The following is a 22,692-nucleotide window of genomic DNA, read 5'->3' as shown; positions in this document are numbered from 1 at the left end:
TATTTAGCCAGCCCCCCTGCACCAGAGGGCCTGGCCTCCTGAACTGCGTGTTTAGCCAGCCCCCCTGCACCAGAGGGCCTGGCCTCCTGAACTGCTTGTTAGCCAGCCCCCCTGCACCAGAGGGCCTGGCCTCCTGAACTGTGTGTCTGCCCAGCCCCCCTGCACCAGAGGGCCTGGGCTCCTAAACTGGACTGCGTGTTTAGCCAGCCCCCCTGCACCAGAGGGCCTGGCCTCCAGAACTGCTGGTTTAGCCAGCCCCCCTGCACCAGAGGGCCTGGCCTCCAGAACTGTGTGTTTGCCCAGCCCCCCCCTGCACTAGAGGGCCTGGGCTGCTGCACCGCTCGTGGACTACTCAGCCCCTGCACCAAAGGGACTGAGAACCGAGTTAATAGACTGTTTATTTCGTGGACAGGGAGTCGGTGTGGCTCCCCTCCTGCCCTGGAGGGTCGAGCCCCGGCAGGAACCTTTTACAGGTCCAAATCCTGAAAACACTTATGCCTTTTTTTAACTTTAAGCAAGCAAGTAATCTCTCTGACTCTAGCCTGGACTACTCACTAGTTTAAAGTTAGGAAGCAAGTGCATGAGTGTTTGCAGGATCAGGGCCTAAAAGACTAAATAACCTGTTGCAAAAATACATTGTGGTCAGAAGATGGGAGAAATTAATAATGTATTACAATAATTGCCTTCATGCATTCGCGTGCTTTTGTTTGTGTTGTATACACATTTTGGATATAGACAAATATGTGCTACATATGTCATGGTGTACAACACGGTATAATTTTGTGTTGACAATATTTCTCAGGGTGACTGGCAAATTATGTTGTTCATTAAACTATGATTAACCCACTACTTGATCACTCTATCTACTCTTTGTTTATAGTACACCTTTCTAACTGTACTGGCCAGATTCTGAAACAGTCATTCATGTTGAGTAAGACCTTGCTCTGCAAGTAGCCCTATAGAAACAGATGGGGCTACATGTGATGTAAGGTGCTATTCAGACTCCTGGGTTAGTGGTGATCATAGTGTGTGTTTAATGGCCTGCTTTCCTTGGGGGACGATGGAAATATTGTAGAAGGGGAGATTTCTAGGTGGGTCACTTCATCAGACAGGGTCAAATTGCTACCTGTACCATAGTGTGCCATTCCTTTCCCTTGCTACCCTCCCTTTCTTTTTGGAAATCACCCTTAATCATACATGTACAGCATGTACCAGTATTATCCAGTTCAATCAATTTGATTTACACTTTGGATGCAGTTAATGGGCAAGATCGATTGTCCATGAATGAACTGGTTTCCTGGCTCTAATCTAATATAGACATCATTACAGATTAATTAGGGAGAGTCCTGAGGGACTAGGGTGGGAGGGGACATACATTGTGTCAAAGCTGCGGTTCAAGGTGAACAGTGCTGCATTGTAATGTACTTAGAAAGTGATAATGGAAACCGCAGGAAAAAATAAGAGCAGATGGGGACAGCCATACGCCTTGGGCCTGGGGAACTGCTGGAGGGTTGGAGCTGGGAGACTGAACATTTTGATTTTGAAGAGTGTGGGTGGCGGGGAGGATGTGTGTGTGTGTGTGGGGGGGAGCTTTCTAGATCTCAAACATCTTTTCCCTCCCAATATCATATTGCTACAGCTCGGGAGGGTCCCGCGAAGCAGCAGAGCGAGGGCGCCAGCCCCAAGCAGGGAGGGTAATATTTGACTGACGGACGTAATCCTCCCCCGCAGCGGAGTGCTTTTGATCCGCCGGATGGGGGTGCTGGCGGCGGGGCTCCGGAGCCGAGGGTTGCTTGGCCGTGCGAGCGGTCGCGCTCTCCCGGCCCCGGAGCTTTTCCCCGGGTGAGGGCGCTCGGAGCCGGCGCGGCACGCCGAGCTGGGGAGGCGGCGATGCAGCGGGCGAGGGAAGCAGCCACGCGAATCTCTGTATCCGGCTTCGGGCTGAGGCGGCGACCATAGCGCGGAGGGAGCGGGAAGGGAGGGGAAGCGGCGGCGGGAGGTGCCGCCTGCGCCCGGGCTGTGGAGGTGTGTGTCTGCTGGGGGCAGAGGTGGGGCCGAAGTGTGAGAAGGGCTGGTGGGGGGCTGCGCGGGGCCGGCCGGGGGGTGAGGGGAGCGGCTGCAGGGCCGGGCACACGGCGGGTGTGTGTTGTGCTGAGTGGCTGGGATCAGCAGGGAGCGAAGAGGGGAGAAAGTTGGCGGCCCCGCCTCTGGTGCCCTCCCGCGGGGAGGTGGGCAGGGTAACGGTCCCAGGCTGGCTGCGCTGGAGCGCCGACAACAACGTGTTCAACGTTCAGGGGGCCGGGGGGCGGCAGGGCTAGGCGCGGGGCAGAGGAGGCGGGTCTGTTATTATTAATAGCGGCTGATTCCTCGGGCTCCTGATTTGATCTGGACTCTGTCTTTGTGTCGGGTCTTTTTGGAAGTGTGAGGGACACACTTTTCTCCTAAGCCGCCCCACAGCCAGGTCTATATTATTTGGGCTTTTCGTTTCCCCCCTGTAAGTTTGTGTATCCCCCTTGGGGGAGTACGACCAGCAACAGACTCCCCCCCCCCCATAATTTAGCAGCCTGAATGGTGTAGTGCCTCCAAAAATATTAAGTAGTGAGTAATAACAGAGGCAGGGTTTATCCCCCCTCCCCCTTATGCTGTACTCCGCATCGATGTTTGTTAACATGCACCTCCTGTGGTGTGGCACCTTTCCACCCTCCATTGCTGTGTGTATTTTGTGGTGTGTTGTCTTTCAGGCAGATCTCATTCAGCCTTCCTCTCCCTGTAGTGCGTGTGGTGTGTTGTATCTCTCTGCCCCCCTCCCTCCCCGCCCCTTTAGTCTCATGTGAAGCGAGAGACTGTCACGTTTCATTTTTTTCCTTTCCCAGGTGCTGAATAGGAGGGCTGCAGCAGCTCCCAGAAGCAGGCTCGAGGACATTTCCCCCTCACCCCTACAGGAGCTTTCCAATTTCAGCTGCCAGATCTGTGGAGGAGAGAGACTTTCGCACAACCCCCCCTTCCCAATCTTAAATATACAAAAAGCGGAAGAAGAGCCAGCAGCAGGGGAAGGGGGTGGAGGGGAACGGCAATATTGTTGCAGCTATAGTGGCAGAGGCTGATGGCGGAGTTTGGCAGTCGGGGTGCTGCCACTGGTAGCACTAGGGGCGGGGGCCTTCCCTCGTCCCCGGGTCCTGTCCAGGGGAAGGTGGCTTTCAAGGCAGGAGACGGGGAAGGAGGAGGAGGCGGCGGCAGATCCTGTGTTGACAGTGCAGGCGACGGGGTCTCCAATGGGGACTGCGCTCTGGTCGGAGACGAGACAGGATCAGCCCAGCTCGGCAGCCCCGGCAGCAAAGCGAGAGGATGTTCCACCGTGCAACAGAGGGAAAGCAAATCCGGCATCCCCCGGAGGAGCAGTATCATCAAGGTAAGAGGGCTTGCCCCGCCCCACCGCCGGGATTTCTTCTTGCCTGGGCGGGAAGAGATGCAGGAAGGGGGGGTCTGGCTCACGTAGTCTATCTCAGGCTGAAAGGATTTGTTGGATTTGGCGGGGGTGACTTGATCTGCCATTGTACATAGTGGACAATTCGGGGAGGGGGGACTTATGCACAGGGTATTATTGATCTTGGAGGGCTCCTAGCCCAGAGCAGGTGGAAGGAAAGGCATAGCCTGGTTGGCTACTAGCAAGGCAACAAACATGAGCATCACGGAAAGCCGTGGATGACAGGATCCCTGCTTATTATCTCTGATGGTGGATGCACCGGTGCAGAGCAATTTTGTGGCTCCGTTGGGGAGGTGAGAGGGAGACACACACACAGGTGATGGGAAAACCAGGTGCTCATTGGACTGGGGGTGGGAGAAGGCAAAATATGAAGGCTTCCTCCTTAAAGGGGTCAGTGCATATAGTAATAGATTATGTTATACTTTACTTAGCAGCAACGTTTGTCTACTGGTACCTGTATGTAGATTTCAGCTGCTAATGTTTAAACATGAACAGACAAGGGCAGGCTTTATATTATGTAAATCATTGGAGGAAGGGATGCAAGATTTCTGACAATAACCATTTATGTAAGTACAGATATTCCCTTTCCTTAAACACCAGGCCTTTAAGAGGTGACAATTTGTCTTGGGTTAATTATCTTTTATAGCTCCAGCAGATAGGCCTAAAGAGCTTTAAAAAAACCTCACAAAAAGAAAGCAAGTTTTTTTTAATTAAAAGTACATTTGAGGTGAGTTTCACTGACTGATATAAATAACTGGTTTTTGTCTTCCTGTTACACATTTTTGGACACATGTAATAATGTATGCTGAAATGAGAATTTTTGCTAGCTGGATAATAGTGAAGTATATCAGGAAAAGCTAGCCCAGTGGTGTGTCTCAGGTTGTGCTCTATGAGACTGCAGGACCTTGGTTTGAGAGCCAAGGAGAGGACAAGGACAGCCAGTGGTGGAACACGGTTGACAGCAGTGCACCCACCCTTCCTGTCAGAGTGATGTTTATTGTTCCACCACACCCAGCATCAAGAGGCAGTTGAACATTGTGTTTGCATAATTTAATATTCATTGGACCTGCCAAAAATCTTTTGATACAAGATCAGTGTTAATTTCTACCCTTGTTGTCATCCTCTCTGGTAGTACAAAAAAAGATATTGGGTTGTGTGCTGTATGTAACACGTGGCTGTGATACTGATTTCTGTTTATATAGCAAGCTTATATGTTTGTAAGTTCCAAACAAGTATACAAAGTTTCAAGCTACAATATAATAAAACTAAAGAGTACAAATGTGGAAATATTAAAGTGATCTTTTTACATATAGTATTGTCTCAAACACACGTGTCATCTTTAACTCTAAAGTTCTTCTATTTCTATAGAAATTTCTTAAGCAATGATGTCTGAAAGTTGCTAATTGATAATTCTCAATTTTATAAATTTGAACACTAATGTATTTTATCTTAGTACTGATTAATATCTTTTACTTTGTAGTTTAGATAAGTAATATGAAAAATTCCAGTGAACACCAATAATTTTTGAGATTATTCCGGCCATATTTCTTTTAGACTTGGGTACCTTAAATTAGGTACCTAACTGAAAATGGCTTGACTTCCAGAGTTGCTGAGTGCCCTTCCTCCCATTGACTCCTATAGGATTCAAGGTGCTTTGAAAATCCTGTAGATGCTTACCATTAGGAGCCGGTCTGACAATTTTAGCAGCAATATTTAGTATTCTCTTAACATTCAATATCTGACACTTGTGCACCTAGTACTACATAGCATAAATCAGGATACACGTCTTTTCACTGTCGTAGTCCAGTTTATACAACTTTTTTTTGGAATCTAAGTGGCTTATTTTTATATGCTGGGCTAAACTCTGCCCTGTCCAATGAAAATGGGTATTAATGTGAAATCTCAGCAAAACTCCTGTATGCTACAAGAAGTGCAGCTTTCTTACCCTTTTACAATCCATTTGAATCACAGAACTATGTTAATGGATCTGACTGTAAGAACGGTAGTAGTAATTAGATGTAAACTGATGTAACACCTGGTCAGTGTTTCAAGAAACCTTGTTTTGCATGCTAAATATTGTCTGGGCTCCTGAGTTATAAACAACAAATTGTTTGCAGTGTTGTTGTAGCTGTGTTGGTCCAGAATATGAGAGAGACAACAGCACATTTATATTAAAATAGTAGTCTCAGTTAATATTATATTCTTTGGAAGTGCACGTGTCTAGGAAAATCAGCATACCAAAAAAAATTTACTCCAAAAGACTGCATGGTAGTGATTCCCAATGCTTTCTTTGAACCTTCATTGGTAATAGGTAAGCACACAAGTGCACCCCACTTCCATTAGTCCTGTATCTCTGAACAGTTGCTGCGTTTTCTTATCCTTCTTCTTTCCTTTCTGTTCTTTCCTCTTTTTGTTTGTTCTGTGTTTTTCCACCTTTCTATATTTAATTATTTTTTGCTCTTGGTTTTTCTTTTTGTACCCTCTTCTTTCTCCCTCATGGGATGGCTGTTTGCTACTTGGGTCTGAAGTATTCATAGAAGCTTGATGTGCTCAAGTGGCTGAGCGAAGTATTACAGAAAAACAAGATGACCTTGAGGTGAGGGCTGTTGCTTGAGCTTTCAGCCCTGAGCATGGGAGCTGTACCCATGGCCAAGTGTATTAAAGGATGGTGCAGGGATCTGTCTTGCAGGGGTGTCCTGTAATTTAGATATCCAGCTCATGAACTTAAATGGTTTACTAGTGCATGATGGGAGAATGAAAGATATTAGCAATATTCCAGAATACTCAACTTGGAGTTACTACTAGCTAAGGTTTCCTATATAATTGCCTTTAATGTAGGAATTCCTTTGTACAGTATAAAATCCCTATTCCTATCGCAGGTGGAGTTGCCCTTGCTCTACGGTTTTTCCTTTCATTACTTTAATCTGCAGCTGGCTGATTTTTATAGCTCAATAGGCTTGCAACTAGGCAGTCAGAATGTAGCTCCCTCAATCAAGTTGTTCCTGGGCCAGCCTTTTTCAGGTTTCTGTCTTTCTCCTAGCTAGTATATGGTGGCTCATCTATCAGGACTGTCAGATAATACAAGTAAATCTCCCACCTGAAGACCCAGAAGCTGCTTCATAACTTTCTGAGCTTCCCTATACAGGTATGTCTGTCTATACTCTTATTTCCGGTAAACCCAGTAAGCTATGGGAAAGGATGAACAGCAGCAGTATTATTTCTGTTCATGTGTATTCTCTTCCTCCTCAGTTCAATGATAGGGCATAATTCCTGTCACTAAATTATAAAAGTGGCAACAATCATATAACTTTTTTTGTTAGGCTCTTCATGAAGTCATATTTATAGCCCTCAGGGGTTTCATATGTAGCATATGTCAGTGATGTGAAAGGCACTTGCTAGCAACGAAGTGACCAGGACACCTCAACGTCATTGTTAATTTGTGGTGTGCCTCTAAGCTGACAAGACATGCCTTGCTTCTTCACTGAGATACATGCAACATGCTACAAAATGATGCAACTTCCTCTCATAATTTGTTAAACATTTCTTATTTATTTTTAACTTGTTTCAGTCTATAAGAAGTACTAATCAAAACATTATTGAGACATGTGCAATATTTTAAAATACAAACAACAGCTTTACTAATTGGCACAATGCTAGCAAGACAGCAGTTAAAGAGAAGCTCTGTGTATCTCTGCCAGAGTCTATAAACATATTAACAAAATATTGTGTTTAGTGGCATCAGTCTGCTGATGGATTTAAAAGAATCAGCCTGGATACTTTTTTGTCAACTGCCAGGATGAGGAGAAGGTCCAGCAAGTACACAGTTATTTCTGTACCATAACTAGGTCTAAAATGAGACTAGAATTCCCTCCAGGAAATTTAAGAACTTAAAGTATTGTATACATTGCTTCACAATAACAACGAGGAGTCCGGTGGCACCTTAAAGATTAACAGATTTATTTGGGCATAAGCTTTCGTGGGTAAAAAACCCACTTCTTCAGATGCATGGAGTGAAAATTACAGATGGAGGCATAAATATACTGACACATGAAGAGAAGGGCATTACCTTGCAAGTGGAGAACCAGTCTTGACTGGGCCAATTCAATCAGGGTGGATGTGGTTCACTCCCACTCTCAATATTTGATGAGGAGGTGTCAATACCAAGAGATGGGAAATTGCTTTTGTAGTGAGCCAGCCACTCCCAGTCCCTATTCAAGCCCAAATTAATGGTGTTAAATTTGCAAATGAATTGTAGCTCTGCAGTTTCTCTTTGAAGTCTGTTTTTAGCACAGGGGTTGGCAGCGTTTGGCACGCGGCTCGCCAGGGTAAGCACCCTGGCGGGCCGGGCCAGTTTTATTTACCTGCTGACGCAGCAGGTTCGGCCGATCGCGGCCCCCACTGGCCGCACGTCGCCGACCCGGGCCAATGGGGGTGGCGAGAAGCCGCGGCCAGCACATCGCTCGCCCGCGCCCCTGGCCTAACATCTTTTTAATGAGCTATTGTTGGTAGCCTGTAATAGGTGTTGACTCTCTTTCCCCCCCCCTCCCGCCCCCCACTCAATAACAGACTCTGTCTCTCTGTTAGATTTTACAACTAGTGTAGGTGATAGCCCACAGTTCTTCAAGTAGTCCTGGAAACTCAATGAGCATAATTGGCTGAAACTCAGGGAAAGAAACTGGCCACTTCTCCTTCTCTTTCCTGACATAGAATTTAGCCCATGGACACTGCCACTCCAGTCCAGATTAAATCATTTTCTGTGAAGTAAATTGAAAATTCCTCAAGCAATAGACACTGGACAGTATCTGAACAGAAGCAGCCATACAGAAGCAGCCAAATTCGTTACACTGTCTGCTACCTGGAGCAATTTCCTTTACTATGATGTTGCAGATGCTATGGTGGAGAAAAAGAGAACCTTCTTTGTTTCAATCACATCTTCAGTATAGGACTTTAATATTTATGCTATGATCGATCTAGTTTGGAATATGATTTCTGCCACCTGTACTCTGACCTCCTCTCTAATAGTTTCATTTGATACAGAGAATCAGTATATCAGTGTGACCCAAGAGACCAGCAGGAGGGGACATTTAGGAGCTATCCTTTCTATAATAGAGGACAATAGATTATGATGTTGTCTGACACATACTGTTCCTAAAACAATGAAAAGAAAATTCAACCTGTTGTGCTCCCCCAGACAGCTGAAATTTCAAAACAAGACATCAAATGAATCTTCAGATACATCTTGACCTATTCATGCCAAAAATTTAACTTCTGAAATTTGGAAGCTAGTCTCAAGAGCTGATCTGTAAACTTTTGAAAATTAATGCATTGCATTGGAGTTTAGTCTAGCAATAGGTGTGAAAGTGCATGTAATTATAGGCAGGGCTTGTAGTGCCACCTATTTTTAAGATTACCTAACACATCCTATCATAAGACCCCGTTGCTTGTAATTTACCAAGCTTTAACACTTTGGGCTGAAATTTTCCATGCCAGGTGTCTGCCTCAGGCAGAATTATTTTTCGAAAATTTTAGCCAAATTGGTTCAGCCATTTCTGAGAACAAGACTAGGGGAAAATATGTTGTTTTGCCCAAGTTTAAAAAAATGTGGTGACCATTTTTTTTTTTTAACAGCTCTTACACCCCCATGCTTTGGAGAAGGACCTTGTAATTTGGCAAAGGGGGTGTCTTTTGCTGTCCATGAAAATCTGTCCAAATTTGGTCAGGCTATAAATCTCTAAAAAATTGAAGTTCACACATGCTCAGTAGAAACATCTTCAATTATAGCAGCTAAAATCTCCTGTCCTCACTGAGCATGCCCCAGCCTCTCCACAGCTTCTATGTATGACTGGAATGTGGCATCCCTGCAAGAGCACCTGAGCAAGCTCCAGCCAACCCAGAGTTACAGGACTTTACCTATACTACCTGCACCCGGCTGGGAACTGGAATTTAGAGCAGGGAGCTTGAGTCTCCTCTGCTCTCAATGACCCTCCTGCTGGTGCCCAGGCAGCAAGGAGTAGGAAGTTGTCTGGTTCAAAAGCAGAGGAGACATCTTTTCCAAAAAGTGGTGGAACGTTCCTGGATGCTTTGTAAAATTCCTTTACCTAGTGCTTGACAGCATCATAATAAAGAAAGTGCAGGCCCACTGTGTAGCCAGCATGCTTTGTTTCCCAGTCTTCAAGGTAGCAATGTTTTAACAGTACTTTAACAAAATTATGGGAAGAGACCTTTTTAAAATTAAACATTGTTTTAACATTCATTGTTTAGTCTGTATAAAAGTATATTGTTATAACAAATGACGGGAATTCTTTCAGTTGACTGCCAGAATCTTTGTTTAAACGGGTCTCTGCTTACTAGTTGCTTTTGTTATTTTCAGTAAAGGCACTTGTTTACAGGAGTTAACTGACACTCAGTAAACAGAAAAAAATAAAAGATTGTTTCCAAAATTATGGAAGCTTAAAAAATCCGTTGGAGGTAAATAAAGTTGGAGGTGGGATCCAACATATTGTGCCTTGCCAGTGATTGTAAAAGAAAAACAAAAACAAAATCCTAAATGTGTATTTGACATTTTTGTGTGTGTGTGTTTTAGCCATGTTGGTTTTAGGAGTTCAACTTCTGTGTTGCTGAAATAACATTTAAAGCCACTGAAACTAGTTCTGTATCTATACATGCTAAATACAATGCATTTTATGTAACATAAGGCAGTAAGAATGCTGTATAATATTCACTTCAGGAAATACCTTGGATCAACAGAAATTATTTTATCATTCATAAGGAACAACTTCTAAACTCATTTTTGTTATGCACCCACGCTGGAGTGTTTTAAGAGATGTATCCAGTGGAAACCTAGGATTTTAAGTATGAACTCATGAAATGCAGGAGATGAGAAGGGTGGTTATTCATAGAACATTACTACCATGTAGTGGAAAGAGACAGACCATTACCTTAAATAACTTGAGTTCTCATATTGCCACTTCCCAAAGAATCCCCAAAACGTTTTACAGTATGTGGAACACCATTGAAAAGCAATCTTTTTCAGGGGTGGAGGGAGAATGCAGACAACCAGTACGCAGTAAACTGTACAACAATGGTCAGTGGGTAGTATTTGGCCAAAGATAGATATATAGATATATATAGGCCCTAAATGCCTACAAAAATACCATGAGAGCTTGAATGTCCTTTTTTCTATAAGATCTCATCAAACATATCCTTGGATTGCTGTGTAGCCAGTATCTATGGCTTTCTATGTGGCCTAGAAGACTGCAGACATTGAGTACTGAGCTGAGAGTGTTTCTCAGATGACTGCTAGATTAATTAATTTCTAGTCTCTTGTCTTTCTGAGATTCTCTTATAATTGTATCTTGTTACTTTTTCCCTCGTGGTTTCCCCCCCCTCTCCTTTCCCTTCTCCCATTGTAGTAGATACATCATTGCACTACACAGCTATTGCTTGGGGAGGGTAGGTAGTTTCTAAATCTGCTTGCGCCTTTTTGAGTTTACTTAATCTAAAATGATGTGTGTTGCGTGCTTGTTGCTTCAGCAGCAAAAGGCAAGAGTTTGCTTTAGAATTTAGGGTGGTAGATTGCATTATACCATTGGTAAGTCACTGGGCTGATCATAAGAACGGCCATACTGGGTCAGATCAAAGGTCCATCTAGCCCAGTATCCTGTCTTCCGACAGTGGCCAATGCCAGGTGCCCCAAAGGGTATGAACAGAACAGGTAATCATCAAGTGATCCATTCCCCGTTGCTCATTCCCAGCTTCTGGCAAACAGACTAGGGACACCATCATAGGTTTTTAAGATATTGGCTATGAGAGAGTGCTGTGAATGCCTTTCAGATAATACATTTAAACTCTTCTCCTTGAAGAAACGTGTGCTCTGATGGGTTTTTTTGTTTGCCATTAATGTCTTTGCTCGAATCTGGAAGCTTAGTTTGAAATGGTTTAGTAACATGCTATAAACATGTTCCTTTTACAGTGCTAGTGATATGAAACCGTGCTGATTAATGCATTTAGCTTCTAGCTATGGTTGAATACATTTATTTGCATTTCAGCAGAATAGAGTAGAAAAAAATTACATTATGTAAGGCTGCAGAGTAAGGTTAAAAAAAGGGTAGCATTTCAGAATAGGCTTCTAAATGGGAGATAGAATGTGTATGTAAATAAAATATCCTTCATTTTGAGAGGATTTTGGACTTGCTAGTGGTGTGATTTATAATAGCCACTGTACAGGGGATGAGTCCTTTGGAGGAAATTCTGGGATGCTCTACATGTTCAGGAATGGACATGCTCCTCTGTAGGTGATGGGGGCTCGCTTTTTTATACAGTGCCTCTTGCTAGCCAGTTATTGTCTGTGCGAGAAATGAAATTCTGTGCTACATTTTCGGGTCTCCCATCTCAGACTGATAGTTTATATCATGAAAGTAGCAGACAGCAGCTTCAGTAGAATGAACTAAAAAATGGAGGCTGGAGACTACATGCACCTGGATCTAAAATTTTAAAAAAAATTATTACTGTCCTCTGTAATAATAGCAGTGAAATAGTTAACAGTATTGAGAGGTGTGCTGTGTCAGTTTTTTTGACAGGGAATTAGGATGTCTTGAGTTCAAATCCCAGTTTTCGGCAAGTCTTCTGAACTCCTGCCTCTGTTTTCCCATCTATAAAATAATGATTAAAAGTACTGGCCTATCTCATAGGGTTGATGTGAGGATTAATTTGTTTGCAAAGTACTTTGGATATGAAAAGCTGTATAGATATGTGTATAAATAGTAAGTATTTACACTGTCATCCTTAGGCGCCATTGAAATACAGTAACGCCTCGCGTAACATTGTAGTTATGTTCCTGAAAAATGCTACTTTAAGCGAAACTATGTTAAGTGAATCCAATTTCCCCATAAAAATTAATGTAAATGCGGGGGTTAGGTTCCAGGGGGAAAATATAATATATAATAATATTGTACACAGCAATGATGATTGTGAAGTTTGGTTGAGGTGGTGAAGTCAGAGGGTGGGATATTTCCTAGGGAATGCCTTGCTGCTAAATGATGAACTAGCACTCGGCTGAGCCCTCAAGAGTTAACACGTTGTTAATGTAGACTCATGCTTTACTAGGCAGCACAAATGGAGGGAGGAGGCACAACAGACACATAGCAGTGGCTGCAAACGTTCCCTGCGAAACTGAACATGATGATGAACCTACGCTATCACACTGGAGTGCACCACTCCCTGAACTTTCCAAAGTGTGAGAGAGAGAGACTGTGTGTGTGTGTGTGTGTGTGTGTGTGTGTGTGTGAGAGAGAGAGAGACGCGCATTGCCCCTTTAAGTACACTGGCCCCACTCTAAGTACACTGCCTTTTTAAGTAGATCATCAAGTTGATACAGCAGCTGCTGCCAGCAAGCTCCCTCCATCCTGAATCCTGTTGTGTCGCCCCCCCCCTCGCCCCGCTCTGTGGAGATGGGGTACAGGAGCGGGGGGAGGGGGCACTCTGACATCGGCACCCTTCTTTTCCCCCCACTCCCACCGCACAACAAGCAGGAGGCTCCCAGGAGCAGCTCCAAGGCAGAGGGCAGGAGCAGCACAGGGCAGTGTGGGGGAGGGGCACCTGAACTGCCCGGCAATTGATAGCCTGCTGGGCAGCTGCCGCACAGGGAACTTAGGGGAGCTGATAGGGTGCCTGCCGGCCCACCCTGGTTCTAAGCCCCCACCAGCTAGCTCCAGTGGGCTGCTCTTCCTGCAAGCAGTGGGCAAAGCAGGGAGCTGCCAAATAACGTTATAAGGGAGCATTGCGCAACTTTAAACAAGCATGTTCTCTAATAGATCAGTGACGTAACAAGGAAACACCATTAACCAGGATGATGTTAAGTGAGGAGTTACTGTAAATAGAAAGTTCACACACCTGTTACTTCAGACTGTCTCCTGACTTAAGACAACACTACACTGATTCACCTTTAGAAGATTATTTGCACCCCTAAGGGCTCCAAAATAACTTTCAGTTAAAGGGTATGTCTACACCCAGCCGCTAGTTCGGCGGCTGGGAATCAAAGTTCTGGGTTCGACTTATCGCGTCTTGTCTGGAGGCAATAAGTCGAACCAGGAAGTGATCGCCGTCGACTGCGGTACTCCAGCTATACGAGAGGAGTACTGCGGCGTCGACGGGGGAGCCTGCCTGCCGCGTGTGGACCGAGGTAAGTTCGAACTAAGGTACTTCGACTTCAGCTACGTTATTCACGTAGCTGAAGTTGCGTACCTTAGTTCGAATTGGGGGGTAAGTGTAGACCAGGCCAAAGTTTATTCAGAAGTTGTTGTGGCCACCAGAGAGGATCTAGGACACTCCATCAGAAGTCTGCTATGTGAATGTTCTTTGTCCTTCTCTCCCTACTCCTTTGGAAATCCCCTGCATTTGCTTTCACTTAGAGAGGCAGTTTCATGTTGCTGCCTGCCACCTGAAATCTTCTTGAAGATTTTACATATATTCTAAACATAGTGCTTGAAAATAGTGAATATAGCCTTGGCTGTCTAGTTCCGCACTGGCTGCTCTCTCCTGACGCACACAGTCACAATGGAAGAGCGAAATGCTAGTGTGCTTCAGGCAGATCCATCAGTAGAGTGCTCAATGTGATGGATCTGATAAGATCAGCTGACTCTCACAACCCCACCTCTCATAGGGGAAAGGACCACTAAAACTCTCTTTGGAGAGAGGGGGTATTTTGAACCATCAGTGATGCTATTGTCCCTGTCATTGCCTTGCCCCTTTTCCCCCTTTCACTCCTTATGGAGGAGGAGAGTGCAGTGAAGCTTCCTTCGGGTCCCAGCACTTGGGGAAAAAGGCTTCATGCTTATCAGACTTTGAGCTTCTTATTAGCCAAAGCTGATCTGAAACATGGGGAAGGTAGCAATGTATAGGAGCTGTGTCCTAGAGGGAAGCTTAGAGTACCAGTCTTCTAGCAGATGATGAGAGGGCCATCCTAGGTCTTCCGCAAGGTACTGCCTGCTTAGCTCTCACTAGAGAATTGCTATCTTAACTAGCTAGAGGTCAGTGTCTGATGTCTGGGAAAAACTTATTTTTTGAGCACTGCTTAAACAAAGAAAACTAATATAAGTGCCCTAACTTTATCGCTTAAACTCAGAACCACAAAGGGATGGCCTGTGTACATCATGTAGTGTTGGGGCTGTTGTATTGGGCTTTGTCGCCACTAAAAAAAAAAGTTAATTTACATGTTAGTTGTTACTAGAGTAGACAAAGCAAGTTGTAGTTTTAACGTGTGTTTTAAGCTGGTCGACAAGCTTAAACTACAGCTTGCCTTGTTTACAACAGTAGCAAACTGGAGATTTGGCCTAGGAGCACTGATGTCCAAGGCGATTCTCTTTCTACAGAAGGAGCAAACCAGAAACTCCTCAAATGTCTGTGGAAGGAACCTCTTTGGTTTTTTTTCTATGGATCTGAAGGAAGTGACCTTCTCCAGTTACTAGTGGGGGGGAAAAGAAAGTCACCCTATTCTTTCCTCCCTGACTTCAATCTTTTTCTTTAATTACTCTGACTTGTGTAAGTGCACATAGTCTTCCCTCAGCTACCACAGCAAATAAATTCAAAATTAGGGGCACCTGAACTCCCAGGATCATGTGGGGTAGAAACTGAAGATAAAAATGACTCCTCTAGGAGTTTAATGGGAGAAACTGATCTAGCAAGACCCAACTTAAGCATAGTTAAAACTCTCCAGAGGTTGACAAAGAAGAAATTGAGTCCACAGAAACAGAGGAAAAGACTGCTTTGTCCTCTTCTGCCATTTTGTCTTGGGGAACCTCTCTTCCGTATATAAATATTTGGGTCTTTTTTTTTTTTTTTTTGTCCCAGAATTACTGCTAAGGTTTATTTAGATTTGGAAAATTAAATAAATGTGTTAGTGCACTTAGCTAAAACTTGTTATCTACCTAGTTATTAAAAAACAGAACAAAAAAACCCAACAACTACTAAACACTTTCTACTTGGTCTAGACAAGGCCCTAAAGAGTCTTTTTGATAATAGAGGAAGAAAAAGCTTACGAACTATGAATACATTCAGTAATATTTGCTACTCTCCTGATATGGTTTGCATTATTTTCTTCCATTCCTTAACTATATAAAATGTCAGTTGAAAAAGAGAAATTCTGATTATGCCCTTGAGATTGATTCAGCAGTTGCCCAGCATTACACTACAGGAAAATGTCACTCCCTGGGATCTTTTTGATTTAAAAAAAAAAAGATGAATAGAGTTCATGAAAGGTCGTTTTATTATTAATGGCAAGCTGGGCTCTCCACTGAACATCTTGGCATTGAAGTGGGCTCCCTATACAAAGCCGGAACACTTACTGAATGGCAAGTGGAAAAGTCAGCTGGCTTCCTCTATGAAAGGGAAGTCCAAGGTGCTCCATAGAGTTGGCTTCTTTCTGATATGGCCTCAAAATATGCACATTGTGACACCAGATGTTGTGTCTTGGTAGTTGAAAAATGGCAAGCCTCAATGCCAGGAGAATTTCCTTTCTTTAAAGATATCTCCACCATCTTCAGATCCCAATTCCTGGTCCTCAATCCTCCTGTGCAAGAATGGCTGGAACTCCCAAAGCAAAAAATATCTAGAAGGCTGCAGGTTGGAGTATTCTGACCTTGAAATAATGAGTGGCACAGCCTACTGGGGCACTCATCTGTGAGTTCCTTTTGCCTCTGCTTGTTGAGGAATTCCTTTTGGTTGCTTCTATGAAAAGCTGCAGTTACTCAGTCTTTTGGCTGTTTCTTGCTTGTTCTTGGTTTCCCTCAAGATTTTTTAGCTGATTCTTATCAGTATCCCTAGCTCTCATCTCTCCTTTAAAATTAATTTTAAAAAGAAAGAGGGGGGGAGGGAATGAATATAAGGTAATTGGCTAGATGTTCTGGGTGTACCTTTTGCTGCCTTTGGTATTAAATACATTTCCCTACTAATTATTCCAGTTTTTCATATTTCTCTATCTGAAAATCAAAATAGGGTCAACTTTGTATGTACTTGTACTAGACTGTGGGTGAAATCCTGGCTTCATTAAATCAAATAGAAGTCTTGTGATGTACTGTAGTGGGGCCAGGATTTCAACCTGGGTCATCTTAACCACAAGTGTTGCTTTACAATTTTTGAGGCTTTTCTGGGCTACTAGTTCCCTAGTCCAGGGAAGAAAGGAGGATATTTTTAGTCTGCTGGAAAAATCATACTAGAGAAAGTGATCTCGAGGTCAGACAACTCCCTGATATAGTAGCCTGTATCAACAAAGAGAAAGCATCAAAATGTTTCGCCTGTGAGAAGAACCCAATTGGGGCCTGAAAAATTTACCAAATAGTTTCTATAAGGTAGACTAAAATATACAAATGAGAAGTAGCTCACAAAAGGTTCAAGGTTGATGTCTTGGAGAGAAGTCCAATCCTGCATCTTAATTGGAAAAAGGGAAGGTATGGGATATCTACCAGGGTGCAGTCCCTGTATTATTTGGGGGCTTCTCCTGTTGTATCTGCCTCTAACCTTTAGCTTCAAAATAAGAAACATTCTCCCCAGCCTCTTTGCTGCCATGAAAGGGACCAGTCTCTACTGCTCGGCCTCATAGTCCTCTCCTGCTATATGGAAGTAGCCAAAGAAAACTGCTATTCTGTCCCTCCCCAGTCTCCATAGTTCGTGGTGTTCACCCTAGTGATTAAGTGCCTGCGAGTGTGCTAAAAATAGATGGGTGACATGGGCTACCTACCAAAGTACAAGCTTGCCTGACACCCTTGGTCAGAGTTTGGGTAGCCACTGTCCATGCTGCGATGTCCACACTGTTGTTTTTAGCGTGCTAGCTGGAGCTGAGCTAGTGTCTGTCTGTCTATCTAGGCTGGGAGGTGTGCTCCCAGTGGTAGTGTAGACATAGTCATAATAGCTTTGCCAAGCATTGTCAACATGACGTGATTTTTGATAGTTTTACAGCTTCCCCACAGGCTACTCACAGAAGAGTAGCTGTGAAATTGACCAGGGACTTGTTGCTTTTCCAAGCAGTAGCAGTAAAATTTATGAGCTCAAGCAGAGGCACTGAAACTGTTTATCTGCAGACTTAAGAAGATAACACCACATGGATTTGCACTGAATTCACATTTGGAAGATTATCTGATCGCTCATAAGGACTGGAGACTTTTCCCTCCCCCCTCCAAAGCTTTAAGTTTGAATTTTAACTGCAGAAAATGTTAGCTTAGGCCCCCACACTTGTAGGGAAAACTTCCCCACATATGGTGAGTGATGGCGGTGGTTGTTCATGTTTTTTGCTGTTTATCACTACGAGTGACTTGTGATTAATATAACGTACAAGTTTAGTGACTTCAACTGCATCACATGTGTGCCATACTCTCCACATCTAACCCAGTGTCCCGAGTTATCTGTCCTTTCAGTTTCCCTGCCGTTCTTTTCTTTGCATGGGTAGGCATGTGAAATTTACTACAATCCTGCTTTTGGAAACTCTGGAGAGTGAGATTTTAGTATATATATTCTCACTACCTGCCTAGATAGCAGCAGACTGCAAAGAGATACAAAAAAAGTGAATCTGAATACTCCTGATGGACCCAAGCCTCTAAAATTTGTTTTCTGAGAGTTTACCAGTTGTCTCAAATCTAAGGGTCTTGAGTTGATATAAACTCTGGTTAAAATTATATCCTTACATTCAGTTTTTACTGTATAATTTGCAAACTATCCATATTTGTTGGAAATATTGTAAAATGAATAATTAGTTGCTGAATTTATTTTGAGCCTTTCCAGTTTCATTGCCCCTTGTGTGCTTAAGAAATTAGATATCAACTTAAATAAAGACATTTTACAGTACTCCACAGCCTGATCTGACCATGACTAAATGCATATCTTCTTTTGCATGGAAATAATATAAACTTGTGATTTTTATAACATCTGTTTTTCACTAATCTGCATTGGAATAGGATCAACTTAGAATATGTATAATATTTCAGAAGCTGTTAAAGTAGTTACTATATGCTTTAGTACTTATGATTTAATATGATTTGGAAATACAAAGTTTATGGTGTATTCAATTATAATTAAATATAGGTCACTAATATCTTAAAAGAGCTTGTATGTAAAAACACTGTGAAATGAAAATCTGTGCTTGTATATGCAGACTAGAAATCTAGAGTTACAAAATTTAGTTATTGCTTTCTGCCTGGCCCAGAGTGGTTCAAACTTTTTACCTAGTATCACTAATTTCTCTAATGCTTATGGTCATAATTAGTCTCAGTCAAAGGATATCATTTACATTTTAAAGGTGGAGTGAGGAAGTTTTAGGCCACAGCATATACACTTCTTGCCTCTTAAAGATGAAGTGAATAATTCTGAGATGGAAGGCAATACATTTCTTGCCTGTCAGAACAATCACTTAATATATACATTGGATGCCATTAAAATCTTTAATGTCTGCACAATGGTGAATTAAGACTAAACGGGGCCTCATACAATCTAACCTAGGGGACCCCCTCCTTAAGTTTTCCCTACAACAAATCAAAACTTCCCATCCCCCCACGAAAGTGTTCATGACTCAAGTGTTTTTTTTAGCTGGTAATAGCGCATAAAGTTTATAAGAATACAGTCTTATAGTCTGAGAAACATACAACAGATAACACATCCTTCCATAAACTAGAATCTTGGTAATCGGCACAATTTATAATCCTTTTTTTAAAAAAAAATAATAAAAAAGCAAAAAAAAACCAAAAAAACAGAGTATCCACACCTCTCAAGAAATATTTGATTTCAGGCACATTGTAGTGTACTAATAATGTATTACTTTTACAAAGTATACTGCAGTACATATATTTTGAAATACTATCAAATAATTAAAAACTAAAACAAACTGTCAAGTCTCCAGATAAGTATATTTTGTGATATATTCTCCTTTTTTATTGACTACTACAGTTACTTCAAACGTACCAAATTCAGTCATATGCAATGGGTCTCTGTTATTAGTGAAATTCTGTTTTATGAGCCCAGTCTCAAATATTTAAATAAGATTAATATTTCCAAAAAAGACACAGCTTTACAAGTGCAGGGGAAAAAAACAAATAACTAACTTAAATAAGGCTACTTAAAAAACCGGGTAGGGGGAATGCAAAATACATGTAAAAACACATATGGAAATAGGTAAGACTTTGTAGAAGGGGAGATAGATACAAGAAGGTGAAATAATTTGGCCAAGATCACACAACACATCACTGGCAGACCATGGAACAGAGCCTCCCTTGACTCCCAGTTCAGTGCCCTGGAATGTGTTTAGAAAAAGATGGGGACAAATATTGCTCCCATTTCCTTGAATCTCAGTTTGACCTGCATGTCAGCAAAGAGTGAGTTATGTCTATTCAGGACTTTTCCAAAAATATATGTATGTATTAATTATGGGAAATTGTAATGCAAAAGTAGGATTGGACTGGAATTCCTGGACTGGAGCAATAGGCAGATTTGGACTTGTTGAAGAAAATGAAAGAGCAGAGAGGCAGAAATTCAGTACCCTAAGTAATAACTTGGTGTTAACAAACACACTGATTCAACAAGGAATGCTTCAGAGGAACCTTTGGCTATCCCCGATGGGCAAACAAAAAACATGATAGACTTTGTACTTGTGAATTGCAGATGGAAGTCAAGTGTGTTGTTATGCAGATCATATATGGACAATGCTTGCTCAGATAATAAGTTAGTGTAGGCATTAATCAGATTGAGAGCATGGTGAAAGAAGTAAGGAATGTTGAAGAGAGATGCAGTAGTATAAAAATGGGATCACAAGAGCTGTTGAACAAGCATTGGGCTACACGGTGAAAACAAAGAAACCAGTGTGGATAACTGATGAAGTGCTGCAGTTGAGTGACAAGTGTAAGTAGCTAGAGAATAAAAAAGAAGATGCAAATGTAAGAGGCTGAGTACAATGCGTTGGCTAAAGAGATAAAACAAAGTGAAGAGAGACAAACAACTGGATAAGTGAACAATGTAAAGAAGCAGAAGAATATGCAAAAATAAATGCAGCATGGGGTTGTTTTGTAATATAAAAACTGGGAGATATGATTTGAAGATGGTGGTGGTGAAAGACAAGTATGGGCAAATAATTGAGGATGAACAAATAAAGAATAAGTGATGGAAAGAATATTTGAAGAATATTTGTAAAACATACAGACACAGTAGATGCTGGAAAGCTTAGAGGAAGTAAAGATCTCAATAGAAAGTTTTGAAAAAGGAAAAGGTGCCAGGAAGTGACAACATAACCACAGAGCTGTTGCAAGCAGGCAAGAAACACATGGTAAAGACACTGCACAATCTATTCAACAAGATTTACAAGCAAGAACAAGTGCTGAGCAAGTGGGAGAAAGTGATATAGCATCTATAAAAAGGGTGATAATAATGAGTGCAAGAACTACACAGGAATCATCTTATTGCTTGTTCTGGGGAAAATATTCACTACAATTGCAGAGGGGAATGAAGCAGTATATGGAAGTGGTGCTTGCAGAGGAACAGGCCGGATTTAGATCAGGATGAAATACAATAGATCAGCTATTTGTGATAAGACTGATTATTGGAAAAATACATAGAACATAACTCTTAACCCTGTTACAAGAACTTTATAGACTTCAACAGGCTTTTGATAACATTTGTCAGGAAGGGTTATGGCAAGTCTTGAGACTGTGTGGCATCCAGAAAAAAATTATCAAGCTGATTTTAAAAAAAACAACCAACCAACCCTAAAAACTATAGCAAGTCACTGAGTGTGGTGAGAGTAGACTAGAAGTTGATGGAATGGTTCAGGATGACCGTAGGAGTGAAAGAAGGATGCACACTATTGCCAGATTTGTTCAGCTTGGTACTGGAAGCAGTAATGGGTACAGCACTGGGAGATGAAAAAAGGAGTTATGTTATGTGGGAGGACAGTGAATAAGCTTAAATTCACAGATTATATTGACCTAATAGCATTGACCAATGAGGATTTATGAGAATAACAGACAAGATAGACTGGGAAAGCAGAAAATTCTGAGTGAAGATCAGCACAGAGAAGACGAAAACTATGGCAATCAGAAGAGAAAGAAGTAAAGGTCAAAGTTGGAGACAACCTGAAAAAGTGTATCTTGGAGGACTAGTATCGAAGAATGAAAATTGTGAATATGACACTCAAGTAAGTATTGGATTAGCCGCTACTGCATTTGGAAAACTCTGAATGATCTAGAAGGCTAAAGATGTTCTGATAAAAATGAAAATAAGCATATATGAGACAATCGTTATGCTGATACATCTCAGAATGGAGTATGAAGAAAGTCAACAAACTTGAGATACTGATTATTAAAATGAACGGGCTGAGGGGAATACTGAGTGAGTTGAGACTGCAGAAAATGAAGTGATAAGAAAACGGCTAGGGCAGGAAATAACACTGTTACAGAAGATTCAAGAAAGATGACTGTGGTTTGGATGTGTGTCAAGAATGGCCCAGAAAGGATGACATACCTGGTGATATGTACCACAGTGCAAGGGAACTAGAAATAGGGAAGACCAAAGATGCATTGGTTAGACTTGGTGAAGAATGACATAGAGCAAAAAGGTTTAGTTATGAACAAAGCCATGAATTTGATACAAGACAGAATATGGTAGAAAGTCTTCATTTGGGTTCATTGTTGCTGCTGAGCTGGTGGATGGGAATTGAAGAAGAAAGAGAATATATAGAGTCAACTCCCAGGACCATTGTATTCAAAATCCTGAATATAGGTGTTAGTAATAACTTCCAGTAAGTTTCAAAGAGTGAGTACCACACAGTTGCTTAGTAAACAAACATTTATATTTAATACACAGTTTGTAAAGAGTATTTGAAATATTTCTTAATTTCGAAAACAAATTGTAAGGTAGTAAAACTAGTGTTTCTTGCTATTCCATCTTTCACAAACTGTTGCTATTGTTACAAATGCGCATGGAATTAAAGTTTGGTTTTATCATCTGTATTACAATATAAAGCTTTCCGCATAAAATTTTACACTTGAGCACACACAAACAAATTCTTGGCCCTCTGATTTCCTTTGAAAAGTGATTTCTCAGTCTAGTGTGACCTAAGGTGTAGTGTGTGTATCACCTGGATTTCTTCAGATCTTGAAAAAGGAAACTGCAGGCCTCAGCACAAAATCCAAATGTTTTTGTTTTGTCAATAAACAATCTGATGGTTCCTTCTAGCTAGC

General features: G+C 42.2%; 1 protein-coding gene across 1 annotated transcript in view; it reads left to right on the top strand.

Moving 5' to 3' along the window:
• Nucleotides 1-3,192: 3,192 nt before the first annotated feature.
• Nucleotides 3,193-22,692, top strand: part of PLCL2 (phospholipase C like 2) — a 201,014-nt gene continuing 181,514 nt past the window's right edge. Inside the window, exon 1 of the mRNA XM_029910994.1 lies at nt 3,193-3,409. The gene's annotated coding sequence lies outside the window, so the exon portion shown is untranslated. The remainder of the gene's footprint in view (nt 3,410-22,692) is intronic.

The sequence above is a fragment of the Terrapene carolina genome, unplaced genomic scaffold, assembly GCF_002925995.2.
Source record: "Terrapene carolina triunguis isolate 2854851 unplaced genomic scaffold, T_m_triunguis-2.0 Scaffold84, whole genome shotgun sequence".
Classification (NCBI taxonomy): Eukaryota; Metazoa; Chordata; order Testudines; family Emydidae; genus Terrapene; species Terrapene triunguis.
Note: the sequence above shows the minus strand (reverse complement) of the source record. Positions and strands in the feature narration are given on the sequence as shown.